General features: G+C 40.3%; 1 protein-coding gene across 1 annotated transcript in view; it reads left to right on the top strand.

The window, feature by feature from the left end:
* Positions 1-19,198, top strand: part of LOC128667191 (gastrula zinc finger protein XlCGF8.2DB) — a 40,519-nt gene that overhangs the window by 2,513 nt on the left and 18,808 nt on the right. The gene's annotated exons all lie outside the window — the stretch shown is intronic.

The raw sequence follows: 19,198 nt of genomic DNA, 5'->3' as shown, positions 1-19,198 counted from the left end.
GTGTGTATGTGCAGCTATAAGAGAGTGTGTGTGCAGCTATAAGTGTGTACAGCTATAAGAGTGTATGTGCAGCTATAAGAGTGTATGTGGACTTATAAGAGTGTGTGTGTGCAACTTTAAGTGTGTGTGTGCAGTTATAAGAGAGTATGTGTGCAGCTATAAGAGTGTATGTGGACCTATACGAGTGTATGTGCAACTATAAGTATGTGTGTGTGTACAGCTATAAGAGTGTGTGTGCAGCTATAATAGTGTGTATGCAGCTATAAGAGTGTGTGTGTGCAGCTATAAGAGTGTGTGTGCAGCTATAAGAGTGTGTGTGCAGCTATAATAGTGTGTGTGCAGCTATAATAGTGTGTGTGTGCAGCTATAAGAGTGTGTGTGCAGCTATAAGAGTGTGTGTGCAGCTATAAGAGTGTGTGTGCAGCTATAAGTGTGTGTGTGTGCAGCTATAAGTGTGTGTGTGCAGCTATAAGAGAGTGTGTGTGCAGTTATAAGTGTGTATGTGTGTGCAGCTATAAGTGTGTGTGTTTGCAGCTATAAGAGTGTATGTGCAGCTATAAGTGTGTGTGTGTGCAGCTATAAGAGAGTGTGTGTGCAGCTATAAGTGTGTACAGCTATAAGAGTGTATGTGCAGCTATAAGAGTGTATGTGCAGCTATAAGAGTGTATATGCAACTATAAGAGTGTATGTGGACCTATAAGTGTGTGTGTGCAGTTATGAGAGTATGTGTGCAGCTATAAGAGTGTATGTGCAACTATAAGTGTGTGTGTGTAGCTATAAGAGAGTGTGTGTATGTGCAGCTATAAGTGTGTATGTGCAGCTATAAGTGTGTGTGTGCAGCTATAAGAGTGTGTGTGTGTGCAGCTATAAGAGTGTGTGTGTGTGCAGCTATAAGAGTGTGTGTGTGCAGCTATAAGTGTGTGTGTGTGTGTGCAGCTATAAGAGTGTGTGTGTACAGCTTTAAGAGTGTGTGTGTGTAGCTATAAGAGTGTGTGTGTGCAGCTATAAGAGTGAATGAATGTGCAGCTATAAGAGTGTGTGTGTGCAGCTATAAGAGTGTGTGTGTGCAGCTACAAGTGTGTGTGTGCAGCTATAAGTGTGTGTGTGTGCAGCTATAAGTGTGTGTATGTGCAGCTATAAGTGTGTGTGTGTGCAGCTATAGGTGTGTGTGTGCAGCTATAAGTGTGTGTGTGCAGCTTTAAGAGTGTGTGTGCAGCTATAAGAGTGTGTGTGCAGCTATAAGTGTGTATGTGCAGCTATAAGTGTGTGCAGCTATAAGCAGGGCCACCATCAGGGGGTGAATAGGGTGACTCCTGTCAGGGGCCCAGTGGGCCCCATGAGGCAAGCACAACTATTATTTAATTTTTTATTTTTTTTACATTTTGGCAGCCACCAGAGTGCGCTACAGCAGAGTGCTATTGAGCGTGGTAAATTTCATTACCAGGAGTAAAGCATTAGCATTTGAGAGGATTTCTGAGTGTGCACTAAACCACTATGCACAGTGTGAGACAGGCTTGGCACTTCAGTTTGTACAGTGTGTGCCAGAGTAAGGCGGCAGATCACTTTCATTTGCAGAGAAGGCAGGACTTACTTAGTAAATGTTTATTTTATTTATTTGTGCAATTTCAGATTGTAATTTCAGTGTGGTAGTTGTGTGGTGGCGTCAGGGGTAATTAAAAACACATTATTTTAGCAATATGCAGCAGTGTATTTATGATTATTTGACAATGCTGTAGAAATTCTATATTTAAAACCATGCAGAATTGTTTCCTCCTCAATACACAAATGGTAGGTGCCCTTTTGGCAGATATTATTTTATATATATATATATATATATATATATATATAATATATATATTAATTACATTTCAGTTTACTGCCCCTTAATGCACGGACTTTCCAGATGTCAGTGCCACTAGGCATTTATCTAAGATTTTTACATCTGCATAAAATGTTATACACTCAGGCTAAGATTGCTCAGTGTTTGAAATGAGACAGGTTAATTTAACACTGTTCAGTTGACACTAGAGCTGACTTAATTTTGAAATACATACAAACAAGCCTAAATCCTGCATTTAACCAGATTTAATGGTATGAGACCTAGTGCCACAGCTTATGGTTCCACTAATCCATACGTACAGCTGACAGATGGGAATATTTGTACACCAGATTTGAAGTGGTGCTCTTGGTTGGGGAAAATGGGGGGGGGACCCAAACATATGTCAACCTTTTAAAAGTACTTTTCTTCATCTACCCATTCTGACAGATAAATAATGTAAAATTTAAAATTCACAGAAGTATTTTTGTTTGCACATTTACAAATATGATTCTTTAAAAAGCGATCTCTTAATTTCTGCTATTTTTTTTATCATGCATGTCACACACTGTTTATTTAGGGGATGGCAATGTGCAGACATTTTTTACCTCCTGTGAGTGTTTCTGTGGGTGTCAGTGTTAATGTATTTGTGCTTTTGTTGTTGTCTCTATGAGTGTGTATGTATTTTTTTTCTGTGGATCTCTCTGTGACGGTGTGTGTGTATATATTTGTGTGTTTTATGTGGGTGTCTCTGTGTGTGTGTGTGTATGTCTTTGTGTGTTTTCTGTTGGTGTCTCTGTGAGTGTATGTCTTTGTGTGTTTTCTGTGGCTGTCTGTGTGTATGTATGTCTTTGTTTGTTTTCTGTGGGTGTCTCTCTGTGTGTGTATGTCTTTGTGTGTTTTAGGATGCTGTCTCTGTGGGAGTTTCCTTGGGTGTATGTGCAAGTTTGTGTTTGAGTTTGTGTGTGTGTGTCCATTGTCTGTTCCTTTTTAGGACATTTTGACCTTACTACTGATTACTCGTATCTTTCTACAGACTTTGAGACTAATGAGACCTTTCTGGAAGTCACAAATCCACTACTTAACATTTAAATTATTGTTTAGGCAGTTCAGGGCCCTTCCTTTCAGCCACTGCATGCTGTTGTCATCATTTAGTTGGCATCTTCCTTGACAAAAAGATAATCAGAACTCTGTATTTTGTTTTGTAAAGCTCTTTTTTTGACAAAACTGTAGTCTACCTCATTACTTGTCAGGTCAATGTAAACAAGTGCTGAGTGTCTGTGTCTGAGATTGTTTGTGTGTCTGCTAGAGTGTCTATATGTGAATCCTTATGTGTGAGTGTGTGTTTCAGTGTTTGATTGCGTCTGTGTGTTTCTTTGTGTGTCTGCTAGAGTGTCTATATGTGAATCCTTATGTGTGAGTGTGTGTTTCAGTGTATGAGTGTGTCTGTGTTTGTGTGTTACTACCTTTACAACATTTCCAAGTTTGACTACACTTAAGAATAAAGTTCATATACATTTTTAGTCATTGGTAAAAAATTGCACATGTCAAAAGGGGGGGGTGCGGGGGTCCTGATCAATGGTTAAGTAAAATTTCTAGTGGCGGCCCTGGCTATAAGTGTGTGTGTGCAGCTATAAGTGTGTGTGCAGCTATAAGAGTGTATGTGCAGCTATAAATGTGTGTGTATATGCAGCTATAAGAGTGTGTATGCAGTTTTAAGAGTGTGTTTGCAGCTATAAATGTGTGTGTGCAGCTATAAGAGTGTATGGGCAGCTATTAACAGTCATGTGCAGCTATAAGGGTGTATGTGCAGCTATAAGGGTGTGTTTTGCAGCTATAAGAGTGTATGTGTAGCTATAAGAGAGAGTGTGTGTGTGTGTGTGTATATATATATATATATATATATTTGTGTATGTGTATCTATGTATCTGTGAAGTGTTTTTTACTTAAATTAAACATAAGCAAGTAAAGTGTGTTCAATGCACCATTGACTTAGCGCTCAAGTCATAGCCAGGACATGAGTCTTTCAGTGTGCCCGCGTAGAGGTCTGTTATGTCAGGGATTTAGCGCACCCACACTATTTGACATCGAGATCTTTGTGGGCCCTAGACTATCGATGTATAAAATTCAACTTTTGTCTTCTAATTAATATTCTAGATAAGTGTGCCAACTCTAACGTTAAATAAGTAGAACTTTGCATAAAAAACACTGTGATAACAATATATATAAGAAAGGGGATAAGTAAAAATATAATATATGTTTATGAAAAAACAGATTTTTACACAAATAAGAACGTTCTAATTAGCAATATTATGACAAACAATGTATATACCAGTATTTATATAAATCCTTATATATGCAGAATATTCTAACAATGAATATGCGTTTAATAATAAAATAATATATCAGTACATACCAAACCAAACGTCATAGCTGATCTCTGGAGAGCTGAACCCTTTTATCTTAGGGACGGCTTTATATATCTTTATTATAACTGACCAGGAAGAACCGTAGTATGTCTGCCAAAATGCGTTCATCCTGCATTACAATATTCAAAACTTTATTCAGATGACTGTTATATTTGTATAGACGTTTTAGTTAAAGGGACATGAAACCCAATTTCTTTCATGTAATTAGCAAGAGTCCATGAGCTAGTGACGTATGGGATATACATTCCTACCAGGAGGGGCAAAGTTTACCAAACCTTAAAATGCCTATAAATACACCCCTCACCACACCCACAATTCAGTTTTACAAACTTTGCCTCCCGTGGAGGTGGTGAAGTAAGTTTGTGCTAGATTCTACGTTGATATGCGCTTCGCAACAGGTTGAAGCCCGGTTTTCCTCTCAGAGTGCAGCAAATGTCAGAGGGATGTGAAGAGAGTATTGCCTATTTGAATTCAATGGTCTCCTTCTACGGGATCTATTTCATAGGTTCTCTGTTATCGGTCGTAGAGATTTCTTCTCCTACCTCCCTTTTCAGATCGACGATATACTCTTATATACCATTACCTCTACTGATTCTCGTTTCAGTACTGGTTTGGCTATCTGCTATATGTAGATGAGTGTCCTGGGGTAAGTAAGTCTTATTTTTTGTGACACTCTAAGCTATGGTTGGGCACTTTATATGTAAAGTTCTAAATATATGTCTATAAACTTATATTTGCCTTGATTCAGGATAATCGGTATTCCTTATTTTCAGACTGTCAGTTTCATTATTGGGATAATGCATTCAATTATTTTTTCTTACCTTGAAAAATTTTAATTTGGCCATTTTTCCTGCGTGCTGTTAGGCTCGCAGGGGAGGGAAATGTTTCTTTTTATTTAGTCAATTTTTTGGCGCGTTCTTTTTTTGGCGCTAAAAATTGTCACTTACGGCGCGGTATTTTACGCCCGAAGTTGTATTCTGTTATGCATGCGTATTCAGACATTTTTTTGCGCCAAAAAAATGTGGGCGTCTTTTTTACTCACATTATTTAGACATTTCTCTTCATTGCTTCTGGTTGCTAGAAGCTTATTATTTTGCATTCTTTCCCATTCCTGAAACTGTCATTTAAGGAATTTGATAATTTTTCTTTATATGTTGTTTTTTCTATTACATATTGCAAGATGTCTCATGCTGACCCTGGATCTCAATCCACTAATGGACAGACGCTGCCTGATGCTGGTTCTACCAAAGTTAAGTGCATATGTTGTAAACTTGTGGTTATTGTTCCTCCAGCTGTAGTTTGTGTTAGTTGCCATGACAAACTTTCCAATGCAGATTGTGTCTCCATTAGTAATAATCCTTTACCTGTTGTTGTTCCTTCAACATCTAATGTTCAGGATGTTCCTGTTAATGTAAAAGAATTTGTTTCTAATTCTATTAGGAGGCTCTGTCTGTTATTCCTCCTTCCAGTAATCGTAAAAGGTCTTTCAAAACTTCTCATATTTCAGATGAATTTTTAGGTGACCGTCATCATTCTGACTTATCTGATTCTGATGAGGTTTTTTCTGGTTCAGAAGATTCTGCCTCAGATATTGATACTGATAAATCTTCATATTTATTTAAAATGGAGTTTATTCGTTCATTACTAAAAGAAATTTTGATTGCATTAGATATGGAGGAATCCAGTCCTCCTGATACTAAAACTGCTAAACGTTTAAATTCGGTTTATAAGCCTCATGTGTTAATTCCGGAAGTTTTTCCAGTTCCTGATGCTATCTCAGATGTGTTTGCTAGGGAATGGGATAGTTTGGGTACTTCATTTACTCCTTCTCCAAGGTTTAAGAAATTGTACCCTGTGCCATCTGATAGATTGGAGTTTTGGGATAAAATCCCTAAAGTTGATGGGGCTATCTCTACTCTTGCTAAACGTACTGCTATTCCTACGGCAGATAGCACTTCGTTTAAAGATCCTTTAGATAGGAAAATTGAATCTTTTTTTAAGAAAAGCTTATTTATGTTCAGGTAATTTACTTAGACCTGCTATATCTTTGGCTGATGTTGCAGCAGCTTCAACTTTTTGGTTGGAGGCTTTAGCGCAACAAGTGACAGATCATAATGCATATAGCATTGTTAAACCTCTTCAACATGCTAATAACTTTGTCTGTGATGCCATTTTTGATATCATTAGAGTTGATGTCCGGTATATGTCTTTAGCTATTTTAGCTAGAAGAGCTTTGTGGCTTAAATCTTGGAATGTAGATATGACTTCTAAGTCAACTTTGCTTTCTCTCTCTTTCCAAGGTAATAAGTTGTTTGGTTCTCAGTTGGATTCTATAATTTCAACTGTTACTGGAGGAAAGGGAGCCTTTTTGCAACAGGGCAAAAAATCTAAAGGTAATTATAGGGCTGCTAATCGTTTTCGTTCCTTTCGTCAAAATAAAGAGCAGAAGCCCGACCCTTCTCCTAAAGGAACAGTTTCCGGTTGGAAACCTAATCCAGTCTGGAATAAATCCAAGCCTTCCAGAAAGTCAAAACCTGCTCCTAAATCCGCATGAAGGTGCGGCCCTCATTCCAGCGCAGCTGGTAGGGAGCAGGTTACGATTTTTCAAAGATATTTGGATCAATTCGATTCACAATCTTTGGATTCAGAACATTGTTTCACAAGGGTACAGAATAGGTTTCAAGGTAAGACCACCTGTGAGAAGATTTTTTCTCTCACGCATTCCAGTAAATCCAGTGAAGGCTCAGGCGTTTCTGAAATGTGTTTCAGACCTAGAGTTAGCTGGGGTAATTATGCCAGTTCCAGTTCTGGAACGGGGTCTAGGGTTTTATTCAAATCTATTCATTGTGCCAAAGAAAGAGAATTCTTTCAGACCAGTTCTGGATCTAAAAATATTGAATCGTTATGTAAGGATACCAACATTCAAAATGGTGACTATAAGAACTATTCTGCCTTTTGTTCAGCAAGGGCATTATATGTCTACAATAGACTTACAGGATGCATACCTTCATATTCCAATTCATCCAGATCACTTTCAGTTCCTGAGATTCTCTTTTCTAGACAAGCATTACCAGTTTATTGCTCTTCCATTTGGTCTAGCAACTGCGCCAAGGATCTTTTCGAAGGTTCTAGGTGCCCTTCTCTCTGTAATCAGAGAACATGGTATTGCGGTATTTCCTTATTTGGACGATATCTTGGTACTTGCTCAGTCTTTACATTCTGCAGAATCTCACACAAATCAACTTGTGTTGTTTCTTCAAAGACATGGTTGGAGGATCAATTTACCAAAAAGTTCCTTGATTCCTCAGACAAGAGTAACCTTTTTAGGTTTCCAAATAGATTCAGTGTCCATGACTTTGTCTCTGACAGAAAAGAGACGTCTGAAATTGGTCTCAATTGTTCCCTTCGGTAGCATTATGCATGGAGATTTTAGGTCTCATGACTGCTGCTTCGGACGCGATCCCTTTTGCTCGTTTTCACACGAGACTACTCCAGCTTTGTATGCTAAACCAGTGGTGCATGGATTATACAAGGATATCACAAATAATATCCTTAAATCCCAATATTCGATCATCTCTAACTTGGTGGATGGATCACAATCATTTAATTCAAGGGGCCTCTTTTGTTCGTCCAACCTGGACTGTGATCTCAACAGATGCGAGTCTTTCAGGTTGGGGAGCTGTATGGGGATCTCTGACGGCACAGGGGGTGTGGGAATCTCAGGAGGCGAGATTACCAATCAACATTTTGGAACTCCGTGCGATTTTCAGAGCTCTTCAGTTCTGGCCTCTTCTGAAGAGAGAATCGTTTATCTGTTTTCAAACAGACAATGTCACGACCGTGGCATATGTCAATCATCAAGGTGGGACTCACAGTCCTCAAGCTATGAAAGAAGTATCTTGGATACTTGTATGGGCGGAATCCAGCTCCTGTCTAATTTCTGCGGTTCACATCCCAGGTGTAGACAATTGGGAAGCGGATTATCTCAGTCGCCAGACGTTACATCCGGGCGAATGGTCTCTTCATCCAGAGGTTTTTCTTCAGATTGTGCAAATCTGGGGTCTTCCAGAAATAGATCTGATGGCCTCTCATCTGAACAAGAAAATTCCCAGGTATCTGTCCAGATCCCGGGATCCTCAGGCGGAAGCAGTGGATGCGTTGTCAATTCCTTGGAATTATCATCCTGCTTATATCTTTCCGCCTCTAGTTCTCCTTCCGAAAGTAATCTCCAAAATTCTAATGGAGCGCTCATTTGTACTGCTGGTGGCTCCAGCATGGCCTCACAGGTTTTGGTTTGCGGATCTCGTTCGGATGGCCAGTTGCCAACCTTGGACACTTCCGTTAAGGCCAGACCTTCTATCTCAAGGCCCTTTTTTCCATCAGGATCTCAAATCATTAAATTTGAAGGTATAGAGATTGAACGCTTAATTCTTAGTCATAGAGGTTTCTCTGACTCAGTGATTAACACTATGTTACAGGCTCGAAAATCTGTCTCTAGAAAGATTTATTATCGATTTTGGAAGACTTACATCGCTTGGTGTTCTTCTCATAAATTCTCCTGGCATTCTTTCAGAATTCCTAGAATTTTACAATTTCTTCAGGATGGTTTGGATAAAGGTTTGTCTGCAAGTTCTTTGAAAGGACAAATATCTGCTCTTTCTGTTCTTTTTCACAGAAATATTGCTAATCTTCCTGATATTCATTGTTTTGTACAGGCTTTGGTCCGTATCAAACCTGTAATTAAGCCAATCTCTCCTCCTTGGAGTCTTAATTTGGTTTTGACAGCTTTACATGCTCCTCCGTTTGAGCCTATGCATTCTCTGGACATTAAATTACTTTCTTGGAAAGTACTGTTCCTTTTGGCTATCTCTTCTGCTAGAAGAGTTTCTTGTGAATCTCCTTTTCTGATTTTTCATCAGGATAAGGCGGTGTTGCGGACCTCATTTCAATTTTTACCTAAGGTTGTGAATTCTAACAACATTAGTAGAGAAATTGTTGTCCCTTCATTATGTCCTAATCCTAAGAATTCTAAGGAAAGATCGTTACATTCTTTGGATGTAGTTAGAGCTTTGAAATATTATGTCGAAGCTACTAAAGATTTTAGAAAGACTTCTAGTCTATTTGTTGTTTTTTCTGGTCCCAGGAAAGGTCAGACAGCTTCTGCCATTTCTTTGGTGTCTTGGTTAAAGTCTTTGATTCATCATGCTTATGTGGAGTCGGGTAAGTCCCCGCCTCAAAGAATTACGGCTCATTCTACCAGGTCAGTTTCTACTTCCTGGGCTTTTAGGAATGAAGCTTCTGTTGATCAGATTTGCAAAGCAGCGACTTGGTCTTCTTTGCATACTTTTACTAAATTCTACCATTTTGATGTGTTTTCTTCTTCTGAAGCAGTTTTTGGTAGAAAAGTACTTCAGGCAGCTGTTTCTGTTTGATTCATCTGCTTATAATTTCAGTTTTTTTCATTATAAATTCATTATAAATTGATTTGGGTTGTGGATTATTTTTTCAGCGGAATTGGCTGTCTTTATTTTATCCCTCCCTCTCTAGTGACTCTTGCGTGGAAGTTCCACATCTTGGCTATCTGCTATCCCATACGTCACTAGCTCATGGACTCTTGCTAATTACATTAAAGAAAACATAATTTATGTAAGAACTTACCTGATAAATTCATTTCTTTCATATTAGCAAGAGTCCATGAGGCCCACCCTTTTTGTGGTGGTTATTATTTTTTTTTGTATAAAGCACAATTATTCCAATTCCTTATTTTTTTGATGCTTTCTCTCTTTTATCACCCCACTTCTTGGCTATTCGTTAAACTGAATTGTGGGTGTGGTGAGGGGTGTATTTATAGGCATTTTAAGGTTTGGGAAACTTTGCACCACCTGGTAGGAATGTATATCCCATACGTCACTAGCTCATGGACTCTTGCTAATATGAAAGAAATGAATTTATCAGGTAAGTTCTTACATAAATTATGTTTTTTTTCTTTCATGATTTAGAAAGAGTATGCAATTTGAAACAACTTTCTAATTTGCTTCCATTATATAATTTGCTTCATTCTCTTGATATTCTTTTTTTAATAGCATATCTAGATAGGCTCAGTAGCTGCTGATTGGTGGCTGCACATAGATGCCTCTTGTGATTGGCTCACCCATGTGTATTGCTATTTTTCAACAAAGGATATCTAAAAAATTAATCAAATTACATAATAGAAGTAAATTGGAATGCTGTTTAACCCCTTAACGACCGAGGACGTGCAGGGTACGTCCTCAAAAAAAGGCAGTTAACGCCTGAGGACGTACCCTGCACGTCCTCGGTGTGGAAAGCAGCTGGAAGCGATCCTGCTTGCTTCCAGCTGCTTTCCGGTTATTGCAGTGATGCCTCGATATGGAGGCATCCTGCAATAACCTTTGGTAGCCATCCGGTGCAGAGAGAGTCACTCTGTGGCCCTCTCTGCACCGGAGATCGGTGGATTTCCTCGTTGGTGGGTGGGAGCCTGTGTGGGAGGCGGGTGGCGGCCATCGATGGCCCTGGTCATGTGGAGGGGGGCGGGATCGTGGGTGGGGATGTCCGTAGGCGCGCGCACGTGCACGGGGAGGGAGCGGGTGGGAACCGCTACACTACAGAAAAAATGTGTCCCAAAATGAAATAAAAGTGGGGCAAAAAATGTTAAAAAAAACAATCAGTTAGGTGGTGGGGGTTGGTCTGTGGGGGGAAAGCTACACTACAGAAAAAAAAATAAAAATAATAAATAAACATTTTTTTTTGCAAACTGGGTACTGGCAGACAGCTGCCAGTACCCAAGATGGCCCCTAATAAGGCAGAGGGGGAGGGTTAGAGAGCTGTTTTGGGGGGGATCAGGGAGGTTGGGGGCTAAGGGGGGATCCTACACAGCAGCATATGTAAATATGCTTATTTTTTTTAAAAAAAAAACTTTTATTTTAGTATTGGCAGACTTTCTGCCAGTACTTAAGATGGCAGGGACAATTGTGGGGTGGGGGAGGGAAGGGAGCTGTTTGGGAGGGATCAGGGGGTGGGATGTGTCAGGTGGGAGGCTGATCTCTACACTAAAGCTAAAATTAACCCTGCAAGCGCCCTACAAACTACCTAATTAACCCCTTCACTGCTAGCCATAATACACGTGTGATGCGCAGCAGCATTTAGCGACTTTCTAATTACCAAAAAGCAACGCCAAAGTCATATATGTCTGCTATTTCTGAACAAAGGGGATCCCAGAGAAGCATTTACAACCATTTGTGCCATAATTGCACAAGCTGTTTGTAAATAATTTCAGCGAGAAACCTAAAATTGTGAAAAATTTAATTTTTTTTTTAATTTGATCGCATTTGGCGGTGAAATGGTGGCATGAAATATACCAAAATGGGCCTAGATCAATACTTGGGTTGTCTACTACACTACACTAAAGCTAAAATTAACCCTAGAAGCTCCCTACATGCTCCCTAATTAACCCCTTCACTGCTGGGCATAATACACATGTGGTGCGCAGTGGCATTTAGCAGCCTTCTAATTACCAAAAAGCAAAGCCAAAGCCATATATGTCTGCTATTTCTGAACAAAAGGGATCCCAGAGAAGCATTTACAACCATTTGTGCCATAATTGCACAAGTTGTTTGTAAATAATTTCAGTGAGAAACCTAAAGTTTGTGAAAAAATTTGTGAAAAAGTCAACAATTTTTTTTATTTGATCACATTTGGCGGTGAAATGGTGGCATGAAATATACCAAAATGGGCCTAGATCAATACTTTGGGATGTCTTCTAAAAAAAATATATATACATGTCAAGGGATATTCAGGGATTCCTGAAAGATATCAGTGTTCCAATGTAACTAGCGCTCATTTTGAAAAAAAAGTGGTTTGGAAATAGCAAAGTGCTACTTGTATTTATGGCCCTATAACTTACAAAAAAAGCAAAGAACATGTAAACATTGGGTATTTCTAAACTCAGGACAAAATTTAGAAACTATTTAGCATGTTTTTTTTTTTTGGTGGTTGTAGATGTGTAACAGATTTTGGGGGTCAAAGTTAGAAAAAGTGTGTTTTTTTCCATTTTTTCCTCATATTTTATAATTTTTTTATTGTAAATTATAAGATATGATGAAAATAATGGTAAAATAAAGTCCATTTAATGGCGAGAAAAACGGTATATAATATGTGTGGGTACAGTAAATGAGCAAGAGGAAAATTACAGCTAAACACAAACACCGCAAAAATGTAAAAATAGCCTTGGTCCCAAACGGACATAAAATGGAAAAGTGCTGTGGTCATTAAAGGGTTAAAATTGTATTCTCTATCTGAATCATGAAAGAAAAGTTTTGGGTTTAGTGTCCCTTTAATAACTTCCTTTTTTTAATGCTAGTTAATTATTGTCAGTAGTTAAAGGGAATAATATGAGTTACTCTAAGCTTTCATCGGTTTGCACAAAGCAAATATTTTCTTTTTCACCTGAACTATAACTGACTAGAGCAAAGATAAAAGCATAGTAGCAAATAATATCACAGATTATTGTGGATTATTAAAGGGACAGTTTACTAAAAAAAATCTCCCTTTTAATTTGTTCCCAATGATCCACTTTACCTGCTGGAGTGTATTAAATTGTTTACAAGCATTTCCATTACCCTAATATTGGCATTTGATGGTAACCTTGCATTTGGACATTAGAACACTGAATATGAAGCTATACATTAACATGATTCTGTGAGTATACGTATGCATTTGCATTAATTATAACTCACTGATTAGATAATAGATTGAGCCCATGGGGCCCATTTATCAAAGGGCTTGTGGACCTGATCCGACACTGCGGATCAGGTCCGCAAGACCTCGCTAAATGCGGAGAGCAATACGCTCTCCGCCTTTAACATTGCACCAGCAGCTCACAAGAGCTGCTGGTGCAACGCCGCCCCCTGCTGACTCGCGGCCAATCGGCCGCCAGCAGGGAGGTGTCAATCAACCCGATCGTATTCGATCGGGTTGATTTCCGGCGATTCCTGTCCGCCTGCTCAGAGCAGGAGGACAGGGTTATGAAGCAGCGGTCTTTAGACCGCTGCTTCATAAGTTGTGTTTCTGGCGAGTCTGAAGACTCGCAAGAAACACGGCCCTTCAAGCTCCGTACGGAGCTTGATAAATGGGCCTGCTTGAGTTGCTCATTCAAGCCGTAGTGATCATGTGATGGTGGACCACTGGTTTATTCGGGTGATGGACAGATCATGATATTTTCTGATTGGTTGCATTAGATCAGAGAGGAGGAGCTACACAAGGAAATACTTGTGCGCTGATAAAAACAGGCAGAGGATGAACAGTGTCTACTACACGCTCAGAGCAAGCACAGGAAGACAGGTTCCCTAGCTGGAAACATTTTCCATCTGTCAGTTAGTACATGAGGTCTATTGTCCTTAATCATGTACATAAGAGCTTCTTAACCCTTTGTGTGCCATGCACCTCTATAGTTGATGAAGTCTGTAATGTCACCAAAGTCTGTAGACTTTTTCTCAGTATAATGTTATTATTATTTTTTTATATATATATAAATTCTCCTTTGAACTGTCTGGTTTTGCAAAACTTTATAACAGCCTATAAAAACAATGCACCTCCTTCCACATACTGATCAACACACAATTATAGGTCAGTAAATATAAAATGTCATTTTTTTCCCAGCCAAGTTTAGATTCCTTGAAATCTATCAGAAAAAGAAACAATGTCCAGCAGCACAACGGAATAAAAAAAGAAAACTTTATTTCCACAAGTTAAAAAAAGTAGTACAGGGGGGGACTTCCGGGCAGCGGCCATGATCGGTCGCATAACTGCATGCCGCTTCAGCTTTCCTCTTTTAATTACAGGAATTAATCTTCTAGCAAATTGATCTGTATAATATTTTACTAGAGCTGACTTATACTTTGGACGCTGCATCTATTTTCCCTAGATTTGTAAGAATTGCTGTTGGCATCGGTGCCTGGAGCCGTTACAAGACCTTGGCCTACATCATACCCCCCGGCAGGGCGCCTTTGGCCCTGTCGTTACGCGGCACTTATTATGCTACTACTTACAGCATGTGGCACTTAGGTGCCTTTATTACTCAAAAGCAAAGATTCCCCGCTAGGCATAGGAGGAACAGCCCGTAATCATACCCGAGATTATACACTTCTGCTGGTGCATTATCTCCTGCGAGAGCTTGCTATGGAGACCGCTAAGGCTATAATTGAAGATATACACTGCCTGCTGGAAAGCTATCTAATTGCGTATGAAGCAACACTTTGTAAAGAACTCAAGCGTGGTGGAGTTAGCTCTTCCGACCAGCCAAATTCAATAGCTGCAACCTCACACCATGAGGAGAGTGGTGGTGCCTTGGGGCCCCGGTGCCGACCACTCACTGATACTGGACTCTCAGTTGACCCTAAATATGGCTCGAAAGAGTTGGAGGTGCAATGCAGAGAAGAGGTGGCTATGATTGCTGTGAATGTTACAGGACATCATATATGCCTAATAGAAGACACTCTATTCTAATGGTAGCACCGCAGGAGCTCCTATTAAAAATTCTGGTAGCGTACCGCTTCAGCCACTACTCCCCCCAGGACTCAAACTTGCACAGCTTGATGACTTCTTTCTTATATCTCCTGTCACTGCCCAGCTACAGGCGGACAAGGGGTCATTGGAATGGCGCCTACTCGGAACACCTTACGGAGCTCCTGTTTCCTTTATCCTTGCTGAATATCACAAGCGAACAGTGAGATCCGGAATTGGATGATCTGCACTTTATCGCCTAACTGATGTCAGATTCGCTGTGTGCTGATGTCAAGTTGCATGCTCATTTATTATGGCCTCACTACAAATTTTACATTCCAGCATAGTTTTAAGGTTAGCCTCTGTCATCAGCTATGGATGGGAGAGGGGCTGCTGGTCTGGACGTAGGAGAAGCTCAGAGACATTTTTGATTTAGTTCCCATACTGTCTCTGATCCCTATTATTTATATGCTGAGCCTTTGCAGTGGGACTTATAGTTGTGCACAACATGGAGTTATACGGGCTGATATTTTTCTCTCTATGAACCTACATTTATTAACATGTTAATAAGCATTACCTAGTGTATGGAAACATTTTGTCTAGGTCATGGTACTGCAATTTTCACGGAAGTTGAGTCAATTAATACTGTTGAATGTTTACTTATTTTTGCAGCAGAACAAAGCATGTGATAATGTCCCATGAGTAGTGATGTCGCAAACATAAAATGTTCCGTTCGCGAACGGCGAACGCGAACTTCCGCAAATGTTCGCGAACGGGCGAACCGCCATAGACTTCAATAGGCAGGCAAATTTTAAAACCCACAGGGACTCTTTCTGGCCACAATAGTGATGGAAAAGTTGTTTCAAGGGGACTAACACCTGGACTGTGGCATGCCGGAGGGGGATCCATGGCAAAACTCCCATGGAAAATTACATAGTTGATGCAGAGTCTGGTTTTAATCCATAAAGGGCATAAATCACCTAACATTCCTAAAGCTGGCGGGCTAAGAGTTCAGACAAGCCAGCTGTCAGATGCCGGGCAAAGGGGTGACTTTGTGACATTGGCTTCTTACGCTCAAACATGTCCTTGACAGACACCTGACTGTGGGCAGATGAGCAGGAACTGCTCAAGGCGAGAGACGGAGTGGCGGATGGTTGAGAGGGGGCAAGGAGGACAGCAGTGGTTGACATGGCTGAAGATGCTGGACCAGGAGGAGGATGGCGGCTTTGAGTTTGTGTGCTGCTTGTACTCATGTGTTGATCCCATAGGCGTTTGTGATGTGCGATCATGTGCCTTCGCAAAGCAGTTGTACCTAGGTGGGTGTTGGACTTCCCACGACTCAGTTTCTTTTGGCACAGGTTGCAAATGGCATCGCTGTTGTCAGAGGCAGACACACAAAAAAATTCCAGACTGCTGAGCTCTGCAATGACGGCATTCTGGTGGTGGCAACAGCGTGCGTTGATTGGCATGCTGTCTGGCTGACCCCGGGTGCTGATGCATGCTGTCTGACTGTGCCACTAGCTCCTTGCGATGACCTCCCCCTGCTTCCAACTCGTCTCCTCCTCCTCTCTGTCTCCCCATCTGAACTTTCCCCCTGTTCTTCTTCTCTTCTAGCGGGCACCTACGTGACATCCACGGACGCATCATCATCATCAACCGCTTCACTTGTATCTGACAACTCAGCAAAGGAAGCAGCAGCGGGTACAACATCATCATCATCACACCGTACGTCCATGTATGTAATGCTGCCTGACTGAGACATATCCCTGTTATCTACATCCTCTGGCAATAATGGTTGCGCATCACTCATTTCTTCCAACTGATGTGTAAATAACTCCTCTGACAGATCAAGTGAAGCGGCTGTGGTGCTAGTGTTAGTGGTGTCTGCAGGCGGGCGAGTGGTAACTTGAGAGGTGCCCGAAGCTAAGCTGGAGGAGGATGGTGCATCAAGGTTCCGAGCGGAAGCTGTAGAAGATTGGGTGTCCTGTGTTAGCCAGTCAACTATGTCCTCAGAACTTTTCGAGTTCAGGGTACGTGGCCTCTGAACACTGGGCATTATTCTAGGGCCAAAGGGAATCACAGCACCACAACCACGACTGCCCCTGCGGGGTGGCCTGCCTCTGCCTGTCATTTTTTTTTCGATTAGTGGTACTATGCGTGCAAGCTACTGTGACAACAGATATGAATGGCACTGTGCACTGGCAGAAGTTGGCAGAGTAGACGCTGTAGGCCTGACACACACGCTTGCAGACAACTAACTGCTATTCAATCTATTACAGTCAAAATTTTTTTTTTTTTTAAATGTACACTACTGTTACACCAGATATGAGTTGCACTGGTGTGACACTGTGCCCTGGCAGGCCCTGAAACGCACACATGTGAAGGAAACTGACTGCTATTATTTCACAGTCAAATTTCTAGTTTTTTTTTTAATGTACACTACTGTTACACCAGATATGAGTTGCACTGGTGTGACACTGTGCCCTGGCAGGCCCTGAAACGCACACGCGTGAAGGAAACTGACTGCTATTATTTCACAGTCAAATTTCTAGTTTTTTTTTAACCCCTTAATGACCACAGCACTTTTCCATTTTCTGTCCGTTTGGGACCAATGCTATTTTTACATTTCTGCGGTGTTTGTGTTTTGCTGTAATTTTCCTCTTACTCATTTACTGTACCCACACATATTATATACCGTTTTTCTCGCCATTAAATGGACTTTCTAAAGATACCATTATTTCCATCATATCTTATAATTTACTATAAAAAAATTATAAAATATGAGGAAAAAATGGGAAAAAAACACACTTTTTCTAACTTTGACCCCCAAAATCTGTTACACATCTACAACCACCAAAAAACACCCATGCTAAATAGTTTCTAAATTTTGTCCTGAGTTTAGAAATACCCAATGTTTACATCTTTGCTTTTTTTTGTAAGTTATAGGGCCATAAATACAAGTAGCACTTTGCTATTTACAAACCATTATTTTTCAAAATTAGCGCTAGTTACATTAGAACACTAATATCTTTCAGGAATCTCTGAATATCCATTGACATGTATGTATATTTTTTTTAGTAGACATCCCAAAGTATTGATCTAGGCCCATTTTGGTATATTTCATGCCATCATTTCGCTGCCAAATGCGATTAAATACAAAAAAATTGTTCACTTTTTCACTAATTTTTTCACAAACTTTTGGTTTCTTACTGAAATTATTTACAAACAGCTTGTGCAATTATGGCTTAAATGGTTGTAAATGCTTCTCTGGGATGCCTTTGTTCAGAAATAGCAGACATATATGACTTTGGCGTTGCTTTTTAGCAATTAGAAGGCTGCTAAATGCCACTGCGCACTACACGTGTATTATGCCCAGCAGTGAAGGGGTTAATTAGGGAGCATGTAGGGAGCTTTTAGAGGTAATTTTAGCTTTAGTGTAGTGTAGTAGACAACCCCAAGTATTGATCTAGGCCAATTTTGGTATATTTCATGCCACCATTTCACCGCCAAATGCGATCAAATTTAAAAAAACGTTAAATTTTTCACAATTTTAGGTTTCTCACTGAAATCATTTACAAACAGCTTGTGCAATTATGGCACAAATGGTTGTAAATGCTTCTCTGGGATCCCCGTTGTTCAGAAATAGCAGACATATATGGCTTTGGCATTGCTTTTTGGTAATTAGAAGGCCGCTAAATGCCACTGCGCACCACACATGTATTATGCCCAGCAGTGAAGGGGTTAATTATGTAGCTTGTAGGGAGCTTGTAGGGTTAATTTTAGCTTTAGTGTAGTGTAGTAGACAACCCAAAGTATTGATCTAGGTCCATTTTGGTATATTTCATGCCACCATTTCACCGCCAAAAAAAAACAAAACGTTCCCTATTTCACAAACTTTTTCAGAAACATTAGGTTTCTCACTGAAATTATTTACAAACAGCTTGTGCACTTATTGCACAAATGGTTGTAAATGCTTCTCTGGGATCCCCTTTGTTCAGAAATAGCAGACATATATGGCTTTGGCGTTGCTTTTTGGTAATTAGAAGGCCCCCAAATGCCGCTGCGATGGGGTTAATTATGTAGCTTGTAGGGAGCTTGCAGGGTTAATTTTATCTTCAGTGTAGAGCTCAGCCTCCCACCTGAAACATCAGACCCCCTGATCCCTCCCAAACAGCTCTCTTCCCTCCCCCACCCCACAATTGTCCCCTCCATCTTAAGTACTGGCAGAAACTCTGCCAGTACTAAAATAAAAGCTATATTTGGGCTTTTTTTTTGTTTTTTTCTTAGCATATTTACATATGCTGCTGTGTAGGATCCCCCCTTAGCCCCCAACCTCACTGATCCCCCACCAAACAGCTCTCTAGCCCTCCCTCTCTGCCTTAATGGGCGCCATCTTGGGTACTGGCAGCTGTCTGCCAGTACCCAGTTTAGTAAA

The sequence above is a fragment of the Bombina bombina genome, chromosome 7 (assembly GCF_027579735.1).
Source record: "Bombina bombina isolate aBomBom1 chromosome 7, aBomBom1.pri, whole genome shotgun sequence".
Classification (NCBI taxonomy): domain Eukaryota; kingdom Metazoa; phylum Chordata; class Amphibia; order Anura; family Bombinatoridae; genus Bombina; species Bombina bombina.
This window is presented reverse-complemented; position numbering and strand designations above follow the sequence as displayed.